The sequence below is a fragment of the Cannabis sativa genome, chromosome 2, assembly GCF_029168945.1.
Source record: "Cannabis sativa cultivar Pink pepper isolate KNU-18-1 chromosome 2, ASM2916894v1, whole genome shotgun sequence".
Classification (NCBI taxonomy): Eukaryota; Viridiplantae; Streptophyta; class Magnoliopsida; order Rosales; family Cannabaceae; genus Cannabis; species Cannabis sativa.
The window spans coordinates 53,687,852-53,706,057 of record NC_083602.1 but is presented as its reverse complement, the minus strand read 5'-3'; the positions used below and the strand labels follow the sequence as shown (position 1 = coordinate 53,706,057).

Below are 18,206 nucleotides of genomic sequence, written 5' to 3'. Positions count from 1 at the left end.
ATATGGTAATAATTGATCATTATCAACACATCAATATATCTTTTATCTTCTTTTTTCTTAATTTTTTAAAGAGAAAAATAAAATCAAAATTACTTATGAAAATATCTCACATGTAATATGATCAATTACTATTCTATTTGCTTATTATATATTTGCATGTCAAAATTACTTATTATATATTTGCTTTTTGAGAGAAGTTATTGATTGTTAAACTTTCTATTTAACAGAAAAAATATAAATATGATTCTAATTTTATTTCTTATTTTCTCCTAATTGATGTAAATGTTTTTTAAATATGTTCCTAATTTAGTTATGTAACATGAATATTCATTTCTTTATATATATACATATTGTTAGGATATTTTTAGTATTTAATTTAGGTTAATTTTAGCACATTTTTCGGTTTAATTTAAATTATGGTTGGAGCATTTTTACGCTTTTATCTTTTAGTTTTGCAGATTTAAAAATAGATGAAGAGTTAGAAAATATCAGAAGAAAAATGATAAAATATCGAATGAAAATATCCTGGTGGAAAATATCAGAATCAAATTCGGATAAAGATAGAAACAAGTGGAGGTTGGGTGCAGAGATCAACACGGGCCGCGGCATGGTATTAGCATGCCACGGCCCGCCTACTTGGAAGAAGACCACGTAAGCAAACTAAAGGCCACACGGGCCGCGGCATGGACTTAGCATGCCGCGGCCCGCCTCTTTGTCAACAGAGAGAAATATCTGGAAAAGCTGGCGCGAGATTTTTTCCAGATAATTCAAATCCGAATTGAATTTAAACAGTGCGGTTTTCCACCTTTTGAGGGACCTGAATACCTATATAAAGGGCAGTAGGGAGTGGATTTAAGCAAGCAATCTCAGAGAGAAAAAGTGAGAGTTCAGATACAGAATAAGGAGATCAGCTGCAATATTGAAGACATACTGCTCAGGATTTTTCAGCATTCATCTTTTCTTCTCTTCAGTATTTTTCATCTCTTTTCTATCAGTTAATATGTGTATTTGTGCTTCATTGAACATGAGTAACTAAACACTTTAATTAGGGTTAGATGGATATTGTTTAACATTGTTTATGGTTTTAATATGATTTATTTTCCCCCTAATTTCTATGTATTTTATTTTATTTGTGCTTAATTACTTTTAATTGTCTGGCCACCAATTAACTGTTTATGATTTTGATGCGAGGTCTGAGAAGTGAGTATCAAATATGCTATAGTAGAATAGAACTGAATTTCGATATAGGACGAGAGTACCTATATGGTTTAGATAGCTTATAGGGTTTCTGTGTTTAATGCCTGTTGCATGTTAAATTTATCACGAGAGTAGAAAGTTTGCATGTAATTGAGGTTTATATATCTGAGAAGACTATAAATTACCTTAGTAAACCTGCTATTGCATAGGAATTAATATTAGGAAAATAATCATATTAGACCATATTCAATAGAAACAATTGAAATCGACACCCTAGTTTATTAACTATTAATTTTCTCTAATTGTTGCTTCCAACTATTTTTCTTATACTTCATTGTTTTTTTTCCTATCTTTTATTTAATCAAATAGAAGTAAAAGTTTAATTTCAAAGTACTTAACTACACTCCCTGTGGGATCGACCTCACTCATAGTGAGTCTACTACTTGAAACGATACGTACACTTGCGTGTGCTAAATATCGCAACAAGTTTTTGGCGCCGTTGCCGGGGAGTGATAGTTAATATTATTAAAAATTAAATTTTGTTCTAATTTGATTTTTCTTTCTAATTTAAGTACTAACTCTGTTGTCTCAAGATCTTATTCTGCTTTCAGGTTCAATAGTTTATGAGAAGTCAAGGACCAATTGCCAGATTACCTGTTGACCCTGAGATAGAAAAGACCTGTAGAAGAAACAGAAGGAGGAGAAAATTGGAAAGAGCGGCACTAGAGATTGAACAAGAAGAAGTCATGGCTGACAACGCCAATAATGGTAACAATGGACACAACGGAGGAGGTGTAGAAGACCAGGCTAATGGACATAACAACAATGACCGTAGCCTGAGGGACTACTTACTTCCTAACTTGACAGGGGCCCGATCCTGCATAAGGCCACCTGCTGTTGACGCAAATAATTTTGAAATCAAGCCAGCCATACTGCAGATGGTCCAATCTTCAGTCCAGTTTGGGGGACTGCCGTCAGAAGACCCAAACATGCACCTCGCCAACTTCGAAGAATTGTGCCAAACATTCAAGATGAACGGAGTTAGCGACGACGCCATCAGACTAAGGTTGTTCCCATTCTCACTAAGGGAACGAGCCAAAAGTTGGTTTATTATCAACACTTGGGAGGAATTGGCCCTGAAATTCCTATCCAAGTTCTTTCCTCCTGCAAAGATTGCCAAGTTGAGAGCTGATATCAATAACTTCACCCAGCAGGACAGTGAATCTCTGTATGAAGCATGGGAGAGGTTCAAGGACTTACTGAGAAAATGCCTAATCATGGGATTGAGAAGTGGCTGCAAGTGCACAACTTTTACAATGGGTTGATGAATGAAACCCGAACACTCATAGATGCTGCTGCTGGTGGAGCTTTCATGAGGAAAAGTGCTAATGAGGCTTTTGATCTACTTGAAGAGATGGCCATGACTAACCAACAATGGTCAACAGAAAGAGGTCCATCTAAAAAAGTTGCAGGTATGCATGAGGTGGATGCTATTACCAAGTTGACAGCTCAGGTAGAGGCCCTAACAAAATTGATGTCCAATCAAGTAAAACAAGCTCAAGTGGTTTGTGAGATATGTGGAGGTCTTCATCACTTTTCTGAGTGTCAGGCAGATGTGGATGATTTGCCAATGGATGAAGCGAAAGCCATTGGAAATTATTCTCAAAACAACAACAACTATGGGTTTAATCAAGGAGGTAATCGTAGAAATAATGGGTTCTATCAACAAAGAAATCAGAACCAGTCACAGATGCAACCTCAGACTCAAAACTATAGTGGAAATTTTGGTCTTCAAACAGATTTACTATTGCAATTCATGACAGAGACGAGATCTTCCATTAAAGACTTGCAAACTCAGATGGGGCAACTAGCAACTCAGATAGCAACTCGTCCTCTGGGAAACCTGCCGAGCACCACTGAAGTTAATCCTAAGGAGAACTGTAAAGCAATTACTCTGAGAAGTGGAAAGAGTTATGATGGCCCGAGCCAAGCCAAGCCAGAGAATGATGAAGATGAACAACCAGCACCTACACCAGAAAAGCAGAAGACTACTGATGGTCTTCAGCAAAAAGAAACTTCTCCCCCTATTAGTATTGACCATCATATAAAGATTCCCTATCCTCAGAGGTTGCACAAGACTAATACAGACAAGCAGTTTAGTAAGTTCCTTGAAGTATTCAGAAAGCTGCACATCAACATTCCTTTTGCAGAAGCTCTTGAAGAAATGCCAAGCTACGTCAAATTCATGAAGGAGATTTTGTCAAAGAAAAGAAAGATGGAAGACTTTGAGACAGTGGCCCTAACAGAGGAGTGTAGTGCTATTCTTCAAAAGAAACTCCCTCCTAAACTGAAAGATCCTGGGAGTTTTACCATACCATGCACTATTGGAAAGATTGAGAATATTCATGCATTATGTGATTTGGGGGCTAGTATCAACCTTATGCCCTTGTCGGTATTTAAGAGACTTCAACTAGGAGAAGCAAAACCTACAACTGTTACACTACAGCTAGCTGATCGTTCTTTAGCCCATCCAAGAGGAGTAATCGAAGATGTTCTTGTCAAGGTGGACAAATTTATATTTCCCGCTGATTTTATAGTTCTTGACATGGAAGAAGACAACAATGTTCCTATCATCCTGGGGAGACCCTTCTTGGCAACAGGGAAAGCACTAATTGATGTCCAGAAAGGAGAGTTAAAGTTGCGAGTACAAGGAGATGAAGTTGTATTTAATGTACTCAAAGCTATGACTTACCCTACGACAAGTGACAACTGTTTCGCAATTGATGTGGTGGACCAGTTGGTGGAGACAAAGACGCACATTGAAGACCCTCTTAATTTGACTTTGGTACAAGAGGAGGTGGTGGAACAAGAATGTAAGGAAGCTTATGAGTATGCTATGTGGCTCGACTCTTATGGACCTTTGAATAGAAGATACTATGAAGAGTTAGGAGTCATACCTACAAAGCCAGCCCCATCTACTGAAAAGCCTCCTCAACTAGAGTTAAAAGTCCTACCGGATCATCTCAGGTACGAATATTTGGGAGAAAATAAGACACTTCCTGTCATTGTGGCATCTTCCCTATCTTCTATAGAGACAGATAAGCTATTACGGGTTCTAAGGAAGCATAAGAAAGCCATTGGATGGACTTTGGCAGACATAAAGGGGATCAGCCCCTCAACTGTAATGCATAGAATCCTAATGGAGGAAGGAGTGAAGCCTACCATCGATGCACAACGAAGATTAAATCCACCAATGAAGGAGGTTGTCAGAAAAGAAGTCTTAAAATGGTTAGATGCTGGGGTAGCGTATCCTATTTCAGATAGTAAATGGGTAAGTCCAGTCCAGGTTGTTCCAAAGAAAGGAGGGATGACGGTGGTAAAGAATGAAAAGAATGAGCTCATCCCAACCAGAACTGTCACAGGATGGAGAATTTGCATAGACTACCGGAAACTCAACAAAGCCACAAGAAAAGATTACTTTCCACTCCCATTCATTGACCAGATGTTAGACAAGTTGGCAGGCCAAGAGTATTACTGTTTCCTTGATGGTTATTCAGGGTATCACCAAATAGCTATAGCACCGGAAGACCAAGAGAAAACGACATTCACATGTCCATATGGTACTTTTTCTTTTCGACGAATGCCATTTGGGCTGTGTAATGCTCCAGCAACATTCCAGAGGTGTATGATGGCCATATTTTCAGATCTAATAGAGAAATGCATCGAGGTGTTTATGGATGATTTTTCAGTATTTGGTTCATCGTTTGACCAATGTCTAAGCAACTTGGAATTGGTACTAACTAGGTGTGAAGATTCTAATTTGGTGTTGAATTAGGAAAAATGCCATTTCATGGTGACGGAAGGAATAGTGTTGGGACATAAGATCTCAAAAGAAGGTATTGAGGTTGATAGAGCCAAAGTATCTACAATTGAGAACTTGCCCCCTCCAGTTTCAGTTAAGGGAGTTCGAAGCTTTTTGGGTCATGCCGGGTTTTACAGAAGATTTATCAAAGACTTCTCCAAAATTGCCAAACCTTTATCTAATCTTCTCGCTAGTGGAGTACCTTTTGAATTTGGGAAAAATTGTCTTGAAGCATTCCAGATTCTCAAGGATAAGTTAATCTCAGCACCGATCGTGACTACACCAAATTGGGAATTACCTTTTGAAATCATGTGTGATGCAAGTGATTATGCGATTGGAGCAGTGTTGGGACAACGGGTTGACAAGGTATTCAGAATTATTTACTATGCAAGCAGAACCTTGAATGATGCTCAACTGAATTACGCTACTACAGAGAAAGAAATGCTGGCGATAGTGTTTGCATGCGACAAATTCCGACCCTACTTGATAGGCAATAAAGTGATAGTGTATACAGATCATTCAGCAATCAAATACTTGATGACTAAGAAGGATGCCAAACCAAGACTAATTCGATGGGTTCTTCTTTTGCAAGAATTTGATCTAGAAATAAAAGATAAGAAGGGCACGGAGAATTTAGTGGCAGATCATTTATCAAGGTTGGAACTTGAAGAGAATCAGAATACAAAGGAGGTTCAGATTAATGAGGACTTCCCTGATGAGCAACTATTTCTCTTGAATTCTACTGTACATTGGTTTGCTGATTATGTGAACTACTTGGCTGCGGACATTATACCACCAGACTTGACAAGGCAACAATTGAAGAAATTCTACTCCGAAGTCAAACACTATTATTGGGAGGAGCCTATCCTCTATAAGCATTGTGCTGACCAAATTATTAGAAGATGTGTGCCAGAAGAGGAGATGTTTTCCATATTAACTCATTGCCATAGCTTGCCATGTGGGGGACACTTTAGTGGGAATCAAACTGCTGCAAAGATTTTACAAAGTGGATTCTTTTGGCCTACTTTATTTAAAGATTCTCACCAATTTGTCCAATCATGTGATCGTTGTCAAAGAACTGGGAATATCTCGAGAAGGAATGAAATGCCTTTGACTGGAATATTGGAAGTGGAACTTTTTGATGTTTGGGGCATTGATTTCATGGGACCTTTTCCGTCATCTTACAACAATGCCTACATACTACTAGCTGTAGATTATGTCTCCAAATGGGTAGAAGCAGCAGCAACACATTTGAATGACGGTAAAACAGTGCTCAACTTTCTTCAGAAAAATATTTTCACTCGATTTGGAACGCCTAGAGCAATTATTAGTGATGAAGGGAGCCACTTTTGCAACAAACAGTTTGAAGCTTTACTTGCAAGATATGGAGTACGCCATAGAACTGCACTCCCTTATCATCCTCAGAGTAATGGGCAAGCAGAAGTTTCCAATAGGGAGATTAAATTAATTCTGGAGAAGACGGTTCAACGGTCAAGAAAAGATTGGGCGAAGAAGCTGGATGATGCATTATGGGCTTATAGAACAGCGTTCAAAACACCAATAGGAATGTCTCCCTATCGATTGGTCTATGGTAAGGCTTGTCATCTTCCAGTGGAATTAGAGCACAAAGCATTCTGGGCCATGAAGACATTAAATATGGACTTGGCGGCAGCAGGAGAAAAGAGGTTGTTACAACTTAATGAGATGGATGAATTTCGTAACGGGGCCTATGAAAATGCCAAGATCTATAAAGAGAAAACTAAAAGATGGCATGATAGACATTTAGCAAGAAAAGAGTTCCAGCCTGGCCAACAAGTTCTATTATATAATTCCAGATTGAAGCTTTTTCCTGGAAAATTAAAATCAAGGTGGTCAGGACCGTTCACTGTGGTTCAAGTTTTCCCATATGGCGCGGTAGAAGTTAAAGGAGAAAAACCAGAGACTTTCAAAGTCAATGGTCAACGATTGAAGCCTTATTTGAGAGGCCATATTGATGAAGCCAAGAAAGTTATTCAATTGGTGCCTCTGTAAAGGGGACCTTCAGCATTTTAAATTATTTATTTTGAGTTTTTTTTAGTAAATTTTAGTTTTAAATTTTACTTTCTTAGTTAAAAAAAAGGGGCTGTGTAAAAACCGTGGAAATCGTGAAAACTAGTCAATTTAATTAATTTTTAGTGTTAAAAAAAAAAAATCTTTAATCTTTAACCCTGCAGGAAACTACATGTCGTATCACATGAAGGACACACGGGTCGCGGCATGCTGAAACACGTGCCGCGGCATGCTCCACTTCGAAGATGCCTGCAAGGAGACACGGGCCGCGGCATACTCCACCCTTTATTAAGCATGCCGCGGCACGCTAAGCCCAAATCAGGGAAAAAGGGCTTCGTCCCCAGTGAAAATTTCAAATTTTCATTCTTCTTCTTTTTCCAGCAACGAACAGCCACGAAAAACACCCCTAAAAATCCTATTGTAAAGCCCGCTTAGTTAATTTGGAAATTAGCAGTTGTTTATGTTTAATTACGGAAATTATTTGTAGCCATTTAAATAATTTATTATACTGTTATTTATTGAATTATGAAATGCATTGCTATGTCATTCAGTAGTTTTCATATTTTGCATTTCCGGTGCCCGGTATTTTGGAACTCGGCGTTTGGCTCAGTAGAAATAACAACTTAGTATGTTAGTAGTTTGGGGCGGGTTTTTAGACATTGGGAATGTCGGGAATGGCCGGGAATTTAGAATTTCCCAAAAATACCCCTTTAGTGATTTTTATGTGATTTTAGTGTGGAGGGGCAAAATGGTCTTTTTGCCCCAATGACTTTTGTCTTTTAGTGACTTTATTATTGAAAAATAAATGTTATTTATTTTATTATTTGGCTGAAATAGATTTTTAGTTAAAGCCTTCTCTTTATTTATTTCCATTTCACTCAAAATCATAAGTTTAGAAAATAGAAAAATTGCAAAAACTCTCTCTCTCTTTTCCTCTCTTTCTCTTTCGGCTGGAGGGTGTTCCAAGGGCTGGAAAATTCTGATTTCAAGCTATTTCTCTTGCATTCTAAGTATTCTTCATCCTTGGTAAAGTTTCTAAACTTCTCTTTTTATAATTTTAGAAAAAAAATGTGTGAAAAGGTGATGATGCATGCTTGATTTTAATGTGTTCTTGCTGCTGTGAATTGAGGTTAAATTTAGAGGTTTAAGCTTGTTAGATTAGGGTTATTTAAAGTTGTTTTGATGCATGATTATTAGGTTGAGCGAGCTATAGCTTTTTATATGCAAAAATGTGATTTTTGAAGATATGTTGTGAATCTGTTACTGTGATGTTGCTATTGTTTTGATTAGCTTTCAGAGGTGATTTTATGTATGTTTATGTAGATTTGAGTGGGTTTGAATGCATGCTAGGTGGCTTTGCTCAAGTTTGAGTTTAGAACTCAAAGCTTGAGCTTTAATGGCAAATTTTGATTCTGTGCATGAAGCTTTGTTTTATCACCTGGAAAATGTTTATTAGGGTCTAATTAGCAGGTCTGGAAAGTTTGGTTGAGTTTGGAAACGTTTTGGTTGGAGAATTGATTTTTGTGGTTTTTCTGGGTAAAACCGGCTAACCGGTTTTACACTGCTTGTAAAACCGGTTACCCGGATTTTGCAGTAGGGTGAGAAACCGGTTTTTCTCAACTTGCCGTTTCGTGCTAGTTTCGAGTTTTCAGACAGTTTGTTCTCTGCTAGTTTGGGGGTATTTTGTGTTAAGTTACAGTAGGTTAAGTTTGGCTTTAGAACCTTTGTCCCCGTTGTGATTTAGCGTGTCACTTATCGGTGTTGTGATTTTTACGGTTTAGGAGCCTGTAATCCGCCGCTCAGCTAAGTTCCAGTCAGGTTGACCGGCACACCTGAATTCAGAATCTAGGTAAGATTAGTATAACAGTATGCATATGTAGATTACATGTTTAGCGTGCATGTAGGAAGCCTGTTAGATTACATTAGTTATGTATATAGGCTTCGAACCATCCAACCCTGTCACGTCGGTACAGGCTGGAGTATGACCACGGCGGAGTATGACCGGCTCGACCGATCAGCCGACATTTGGTTGGTGGTTCCGTGCTATTGACCTATCCCGTCGGTACGACAGTTTGCCGGAGTATGACCGACGGCCGGAGTATGACCGGCTTTGACCGATCGGAGGATACTTGTCAATAGTACCGTCCCCGTGAACGTTCAAAACCCGCACCATGTTGGACATGGCGGTAGTGGCTCGCACCATGTTGGACATGGCAGTAGCGGGACTCAGTATCGTGTTGGACACGGCAGTTAGAATTATGTATGAGTATTATTATGCTTTTCTTACTGAGTCTGTCGACTCAGAGTTTACGTTTATGTGTAGGTAAAGGCAAGGCTATAGCTGATGGACCGTGAGCGAGCTTATGAGATTGTACATGTCGGGGCGGTTAGGCCTGGAGCGTACGATCCTCGGGACAGCAAGGCTGATTTTTGTAACTGGTCGTTAGACGACCCTTATTTTATGTAACAGTTAAACAGTTAAAACTTTTTGTAAATAATTTTATAATCGGGATCCCGAGTCTTTTGTAATATTGTTTTATAAGTTTAATTAAAAAGCAAAATTTTAATTAATCACGTTTTTCCATAAACCTCGTTGATTAGCAACAAGCTGCACAGTACGTTTAAAAATCACGTAATACGCCTAAGTTAGTTAGGGTGTCACAATTTGGTATCAGAGCCGCCAGGTTGTCTTCCGAAGATCGTCACGACATGTACAATCATCATCAACAGTTAGCTCGGTTCACGGTTCAGTAAGCCTTTATTGCTTTAGTAGTTTATTTTATTCAGTTATGAAAAAGAAAAGCCTGTTAGGAAGCATGTTAGTAGCCTGATAGTAGAATAGGCGCATGTTTCGTTTTTTTTAATTTCCAAATTAAGCGGCATTAGTAAGCTCTCCTTGAATACGACCTGATATGCCAACTCTTGGTTTCGCAGGCGGTTCTAACTAGATGGACGCCAGGCGGACTACCAGGAGTCAGGGCAACTCCGTAGGGTCGAACCAAGGACAGGGAGCTCAGTTTCCCCCACCTGCTAGAGGCCGAGGTAGAGGTCCCCGAGGCAGGGCTCGTGGCCGGGGTGATGAGAACCCGCCACAGGCTGCCCAGGCTCCTCAGCCGATCAGGGAGCCCCGAATTGGGAGTTGCGGTTTGCGGAAATGCAAGCCCGGATCAAAGAACAAGACCTCGAGATTCAGAGGTTGAGACAGCAGGGTGCTCCTACAGTTCCAGTGCCCATAGTTCCCGTGGCACCTGCCCTTGCTGCCCAGGCCGAGATAGTGGTGGCGGCCCATAGATTGGAACCTTTGTATGAGCGGTTCCGGAAGCAAGCACCTCCGGTTTTCCTGGGAGGTCCGGATGTAATGAAAGCTGAGCAATGGCTGACGGTGATCACCAAGATTCTGAATTTCATGGGTGTCACCGGCAACGATAGAGTGGTGTGCGCCACATTTCAGTTCCAGGAGGACGCCCTGGTATGGTGGGACATGGTGTCTCAGATCCATGACGTCACCACCATGACCTGGGAAAGGTTCCAGGAACTCTTCAACGCAAAGTATTACAATGAGGCGGTTAGAAGCGCCAAGAGGAAAGAGTTCGCTCACCTGACCCAGCGGGAGAACATGAGCGTCACTGAGTATACTACTCAGTTTGATCGGTTGGCGAGGTTAGCCTTGGGAATTGTGCCGACCGACTTCAGCAAAAAGGAGAAGTATCTGGACGGGTTGAATCCCAAGATCAGGCATGACCTGATGATCACCACCGACGACAGCACCACCTATGCTCAGATGGTGGAGAAGGCACTGCGAGCTGAGGGCGCAGTAGGGTGTATGTCGACCGCCCAAGGTACTCCGGTGAGTGGCGGAGCTCCTACCCCTCCTGCATCAGGCTATAGCAGGGGGAGTAGTGGTTCGGCCATTGATCAGAGGAAGAGAGCACCCACTGCTTCCGGTGGCTCGAGTCAGAACAAAAGGTTCCGGGGGAACCAGAGCAGAGGGAGTCGTCCTGGTGGTACTAAGACCCGATTCTCCTATCCCGAGTGCCCTAGCTGCAAGAGGCACCATCGGGGCGAGTGCAAAGGTCAGGGATGCTTTCATTGTGGCATGCCCGGACACTTCAAGAGGGACTGTCCCCCGCTCCGACCAGAGGCACCGCGAGCTCCAGCGATACCCACTCCAGCCAGGGTGTTCGCTATCACGCAGGCTGATGCAGATGCCAGCCCATCAGTTGTCACAGGTCAGCTTTCTATTAACAACTCGCTATATTCAGTGCTGTTTGATTCTGGGGCTACACATTCTTATGTGGCGGCCAGAGTCTTTAGTAAATTGGGTAGACCCTATGATAGATATGAATCAGGGTTTGGAACCCTGTTACCTGGCGGAGAATTGGTTATCTCCAATAGGTGGATTAGGTCTATGCCAATCAGGATAGATGGTAGAGAGTTAAGCGATGATCTGATAGAGATGAGTTTAGTCGAATTCGATATTATTTTAGGAATGGATTTCCTATCTAAATATTCGGCGAGCATTGACTGTAAAAGGAAGATGGTGGTCTTCCAACCGGAAAGTGAAGAACCGTTTGTATTTGTTGGCTCAGTTCAGGGATCTCGGATCCCGGTGATCTCGGCTATGTCAGCGAGAGAATTGTTGCACGGCGGTTGCTTAGGGTTTCTGGCCGTGGTGGTGGACACCACTCGGCCAGATACCATTCGGCCAGAAGACATTAGAGTGGTTCGGGAATTTTCGAACGTTTTTTCCCGAAGAACTTCCAGGGTTACCACCTCAGCGGGAGATTGATTTTGTGATTGACTTGGCACCAGGGGTGGAACCGGTTTCCAAAGCCCCGTATAGAATGGCTCCAGCTGAACTTAAGGAATTAAAGATTCAGCTCCAAGGGTTGCTTGACATAGGGTTCATTCGGCCCAGTGTGTCACCCTGGGGAGCCCCGGTTTTATTCGTCAAGAAGAAGGATGGATCTATGAGGATGTGCATCGACTACAGGGAGTTGAACAAGCTGACGGTGAAGAATAAATATCCATTACCTAGAATCGATGACTTGTTCGATCAGCTTCAGGGGAAGACGGTCTTTTCTAAGATTGATCTCCGTTCGGGTTATCATCAGTTGAGAATCCGAGAGGAGGACATTCCAAAGACGGCTTTCCGCACTAGGTATGGACATTACGAATTTCTGGTTATGTCATTCGGACTAACCAATGCTCCAGCAAAGATTCATGGACACGATGAATAGAGTATTCAAGGATTTCCTCGATATCTGTGTGATTGTGTTTATCGACGACATCCTCGTGTACTCTCAATCAGAAGAGGAGCATGAGTTACATCTTCAGATGGTACTGCAACGACTTCGAGAACATAAGCTTTACGCCAAGTTCAAGAAATGTGAGTTCTGGTTGTCTCAGGTGTCCTTCCTAGGGCACATTGTGAGTAAAGATGGGATCAAGGTAGATCCCGGGAAGATTGAATCCGTCAGGGATTGGCCGAGACCGAAGACAGTGACAGAGATCAGAAGCTTCTTGGGTTTAGCTGGGTACTACCGTAGGTTCGTGGAAGGGTTCTCCAAAATTTCAATGCCCCTAACCGAACTTACAAAGAAGAATCAGCGGTTTATCTGGTCAGACAAGTGCGAAGCTAGCTTTCAAGAGCTAAAGCAGAGGTTGATTACTGCTCCAGTGCTAGCTTTGCCCTCGGATAAAGAGAAGTTCGTGGTTTACTGTGATGCATCCAAACAGGGTTTGGGGTGTGTGTTGATGCAAGCCGACCGGGTTATCGCTTATGCCTCCCGTCAGTTAAAGGATTATGAACAGCGATACCCGACTCATGATTTAGAATTGGCCGCAGTGGTTTTTGCACTGAAGATTTGGCGGCATTACCTTTATGGAGAGAAGTGTGAGATCTATACCGACCATAAAAGTCTCAAGTATTTCTTTACTCAGAAAGATTTGAACATGAGACAAAGGCGTTGGTTGGAATTAGTGAAGGATTACGATTGTGAGATCCTCTATCATCCCGGAAAAGCCAATGTAGTGGCCGATGCCCTGAGCAGAAAGGGTCCCGGGCAAATAGCTAGTATGGTTCAGATCTCACCTCAGCTAGCAGATGATATGGTTAGATCCAGCATTGAGTTTGTGGTAGGTCAGCTACACAACTTAACGCTGCAATCTGATCTGTTAGAAAGAATAAAAGTCGCTCAGATGACAGATCCGGAGCTAGTAAAGATCCGAGATGAGGTGTTGGCTGGTCAAGCCAAGGACTTTTCAGTGTCAGATAGTGGGATGCTTTTGTATAAATCCAGGGTTTGTGTTCCGAACTGTGTGGAACTTAGAAATGAGATCTTTGAGGAGGCTCATTCTACCCCATATTCTCTGCATCCCGGCACCACTAAGATGTACCAAGACTTGAAACCGTACTTCTGGTGGAGCGGTATGAAGAAGAATTTGGTAGAATTCGTATCGAGATGCCTCACCTGTCAGCAGATTAAGGCTGAACATCAGAAGCCAGCAGGGTTGTTGCAGCCTCTAACCCTACCAGAATGGAAGTGGGAGGATATCACGATGGATTTTGTGGTCGGGTTACCTAGGACCACGGGTTTATTTGATTCCATCTGGGTAGTGGTGGATCGATTTACGAAATCTGCTCATTTTCTGCCGGTTAGAACAACATTTACAGTGGATCAGTTGGCAGAGTTATATGTCAGAGAGATAGTGAGACTTCACGGGGTACCGAAGTCTATAGTTTTGGACAGGGATCCGAAGTTCACCTCCAAATTTTGGCAGAGTTTGTAACGGGCAATGGGTACAAAGCTGAAATTCAGTACAGCATTCCATCCTCAGACAGATGGTCAGTCCGAAAGGACAATTCAGATATTGGAGGACATGTTGAGAGCCTGTGTTATGGACTTTGAAGGCTCATGGAGTAAGTATCTACCGTTGATAGAATTTTCTTACAACAACAGTTATCAGAGTACGAAAGGAATGGCTCCCTATGAACTGTTGTACGGTAGGAAGTGTAGATCCCCTATCCACTGGGAGGAGACAGGGGAAAGGAAATACCTAGGTCCAGAGTCAGTGCAGCGGACCAATGAGGCAATAGAGAAAATAAAAGCTAGAATGCTTGCCTCACAGAGCAGACAGAAGAGTTACGCAGATCCGAAACGCAGAGATGTTGAGTTCCGAGTAGGGGACCATGTGTTTTTACGAGTATCTCCGATGAAGGGGATTAAACGTTTCGGGAAAAGAGGCAAGTTATGCCCTAGATTTATAGGACCTTTCGAGATTCTCGAGAAGATAGGTCAAGTGGCATATCGGTTAGCATTGTCTCCAGCCTTATCAGCAGTTCACAACGTATTCCATGTCTCGATGTTGAGAAAATACGTTTCAGACCCCTCTCATATACTCAGTTATGAGAGCCTTCAGCTACAACCAGATATGACTTATGAGAAACAGCCAGTGCAGATCCTGGATAGAAAGGATAAAGTCCTTCGGAATAAGACCATAGCATTGGTCAAGGTACTCTGGAGAAACAGCAAGGTGGAGGAAGCCACCTGGGAGCTAGAGACAGATATGAGAGCTCAATATCCAGAGTTATTCAGGTTAGATTTCGGGGACGAAATCCTTTTAAGGGGGGGATAGTTGTAAAGCCCGCTTAGTTAATTTGGAAATTAGCAGTTGTTTATGTTTAATTACGGAAATTATTTATAGCCATTTAAATAATTTATTATACTGTTATCTATTGAATTATGAAATGCATTGCTATGTCATTCAGTAGTTTTCATATTTTGCATTTCCGGTGCCCGGTATTTTGGAACTCGGCGTTTGGCTCAGTAGAAATCACAACTTAGTATGTTAGTAGTTTGGGGCGGGTTTTTAGACATTGGGAATGTCGGGAATGGCCGGGAATTTAGAATTTCCCAAAAATACCCCTTTAGTGATTTTTATGTGATTTTAGTGTGGAGGGGCAAAATGGTCTTTTTGCCCCAATGACTTTTGTCTTTTAGTGACTTTATTATTGAAAAATAAATGTTATTTATTTTATTATTTGGCTGAAATAGATTTTTAGTTAAAGCCTTCTCTTTATTTATTTCCATTTCACTCAAAATCATAAGTTTAGAAAATAGAAAAAATTGCAAAAACTCTCTCTCTCTCTTTTCCTCTCTTTCTCTTTCGGCTGGAGGGTGTTCCAAGGGCTGGAAAATTCTGATTTCAAGCTATTTCTCTTGCATTCTAAGTATTCTTCATCCTTGGTAAAGTTTCTAAACTTCTCTTTTTATAATTTTAGAAAAAAAATGTGTGAAAAGGTGATGATGCATGCTTGATTTTAATGTGTTCTTGCTGCTGTGAATTGAGGTTTGTTGACCGAGGTTTTCGGCAACTATTAAAATATAATTATAATAAGGAGTTGTAAGAAAGTGAGATGAAGACTTTTTACGTGGTTGGGGCGTTAATGAGCCTTAGTCCACGAGCCACTGCTATTAATGGATGTATTTAATACAGATTCTACACTTGAGAGAATGTTTTTCTCTTAAATACAGAGAATGTTCTTGGTGAGTTTTTTCTCTTCTTGCTCTTTTGCAACCAAGATTCTCGACCCCATTAAATGAGCTTTGAGGGGGTATTTATAGTGTTTTGGTGGGGTAATCCCTAGAATTGTTCTTACACATGTGTCTGTAAGTATCCATAAAGTTGGGCATTTCCGATGAATATACAATGGGTGATGCATGGTCAAATCCCTAGGTGCTGTAGGGTTTTTATGGAGAATGTCCTTTTTGTCTTGTGATTGACGTGACTCTTCGCAGAGTAGCCGTCGCTAGACTTAAATGATCATTCTTGTAGCCCGCTTGTTCGGGGGTTGTCTAGTCGGACTTTATTGCGTGTTACAGTTCCAACACGCTTCCTCCCATGCAGCATTAAATGCGACTTGATTGCTCGGGAGAGACCTGACATATCCCGGAGAGCCTTCATGCTATACTAGCTTCCTGGAGTACCTTGTACTCCGGGTGTCTCCTCCGGGACCCATGCTAATAGCGCTTCCTGGTGGCATAAAAAGACTTAGCAAATCTTTCCAAGTTATCTGATCCACGTGTCCCCTCTCGACTGGTCCACGTATTTTGGGCGAATTTTGGAGCAACATTTACCCCCCAAGCCTTGTTTACTTAGTAAAAATAAACCAAGGCTTGTTCAAGTGTCTCCGGTTGACCCCTCGTTTCCCTAGCTCGAGCCTCGAGCGCGTGGGGGCAAATTAAATGATGTCATTTAATGCAGCGATATGCTTTTTGCAGGAATGTTTCCAGCCGCCTCCTCGGTCTTCTGATACGACTTGGGGGCGCGTGGAGGTGTGTCTGATAATGGCATTAAATGCAGCGATTCACTTTTGCAGAGGTCGATTCGTTTCACGCCCCATGATTGATGCGGCGCATTGATGGTGTCAGACGGATACTCAAACGTTTCCACCGCCTTAATGGTAGATTGATCTGGTCCGTTGATCTTTGGAAATTCGAATCGTGCGTTTCCCCCACCGTGCGATTGGTAGGTGAAGACGCCTGTTCCTCATGCACTTTTGCCTATAAAAGCCACCACCTTTCCTTCATTTCGGTTACTTTCCATTCCTTGCCATTTCTGCTCGAATTTCCTAGAGAGAAAATTTCTCGAAGTAGCACGAACTATCTTAATACTCAGACACTTCATTTAATTTTCCAGTGTTTGACTTTGCTTAAGCTTCTCAACTCTCACTCAACCACCTTTCAGTTCCTCCAGTTCAACGATCGACTGTAAGTTTCTTGCATCCTTAGATAATAACATGCTTATATTTACTTCGTTCGTTTTCTGGGTTCGCACTTAGAGGCTTCTGGGTGTGTGAGTGTTTAAGTTCTTCGAGTTCTTTTTTTTTTTTATGTTTACTGCATTAGTTGTAGAATCGCCATTTATCATGCCCCTGTTGTAGTTATACAGTTCTGTTTGAAGAGGGCCATGTGTTCTTCGTTTAACAGTTGCTTAGGGCATAGGATGGCTTTTCTCTCCTTTTTTTTTCTTTTTGCGAAACCACTTTCTGCGATTTCACTGCACCCGACACTTGTTGAGGGATTCTCTCCAGAGTTTCCCAGGTGACACGTGTCCGGAGGGGGCCTCTTTCCAGCGGTTAGGGGACCCCCACTCCCTTTTTCTTGATTTAGGGTTTGGTATGGGACCTAACTGCTGGGTTTTTCTTTTTCCCTTTTGTTTTTCTCAGAACATAAAATGTCTGCTTCTGGCTCGAAATCTTCGAAGAAGAAAGGGAAAAGCATGGCCACCCTGGAGGAGGTTTCTCTGGGACCCGTTGCCCAGGAGGGGTACAAGTCCCGTGCAACTGGTTGGGAAGCGGCCGAGCTTCGATCGACCCTGACTTGTCCTCACCAGCTGGAGAACATTATTAATGTGGCTGGGATCAAACCCTCCACCTCGGGGACCTTCCACCGGCCTCCTCGTGACTCGGAGACGCCTAACCACAACTATGAGGGCTTCGGGGCTTGGAGTCAGACCCATTTGATGACCGGTGCCATGCTCCCGCTCCAAGATTACTTTGTGAATTTTCTTGTATTTGTCGGCCTTGCGCCATACCAACTTATTCCTCAAGCTTACCGCCTGCTCTCAGGCTTATTCATTTTTTACACCGCCCGTGGCTGGGGGTCTCCCAGCCCGGCGGAAATTTTATATTTTTATGAACTTGTATCCGTCCCCAAGAAAGGGGACAAACTTAAGGATGGTTTTTATGGGTTCCGGATCCACCCTGCTAACGAGGGGGTGGTTCCATATAATAGGCAGACTCATGTTAAGGAGTACCGCCACCGCTTTTTCTTCTCGTCCGGGTTCAGGGCCGTGGACCACCCGGAGCTTCTCACGGAGTGGGTGCGGATCCCACCTTACCAGCGGACGCTTCCCACTCAGGCTTTCCTTCGAAGGGCCCAAGCCTTCGCCTCCTACGACCATGCCGATCTTGATGTCGGGGGCCTGGTCACCACGGAGAATTGTAGGAAGGCCAAACTTATCCTTTCTCATCAATCCGTGGATGACTCCAACCTCTCACGGGTCATCTGCCCCAATGTGAGGGCGCCGGTTG

General features: G+C 42.2%; 1 non-coding gene across 1 annotated transcript; it reads right to left on the bottom strand.

The window, feature by feature from the left end:
* Nucleotides 1–2,375: 2,375 nt before the first annotated feature.
* On the bottom strand, nucleotides 2,376–2,481 carry LOC133035271 (small nucleolar RNA R71). Its single transcript, XR_009686548.1, has one exon. It is a non-coding gene; the product is annotated as a small nucleolar RNA R71 (small nucleolar RNA).
* Between the last annotated feature and the right edge of the window lie 15,725 nt (nucleotides 2,482–18,206).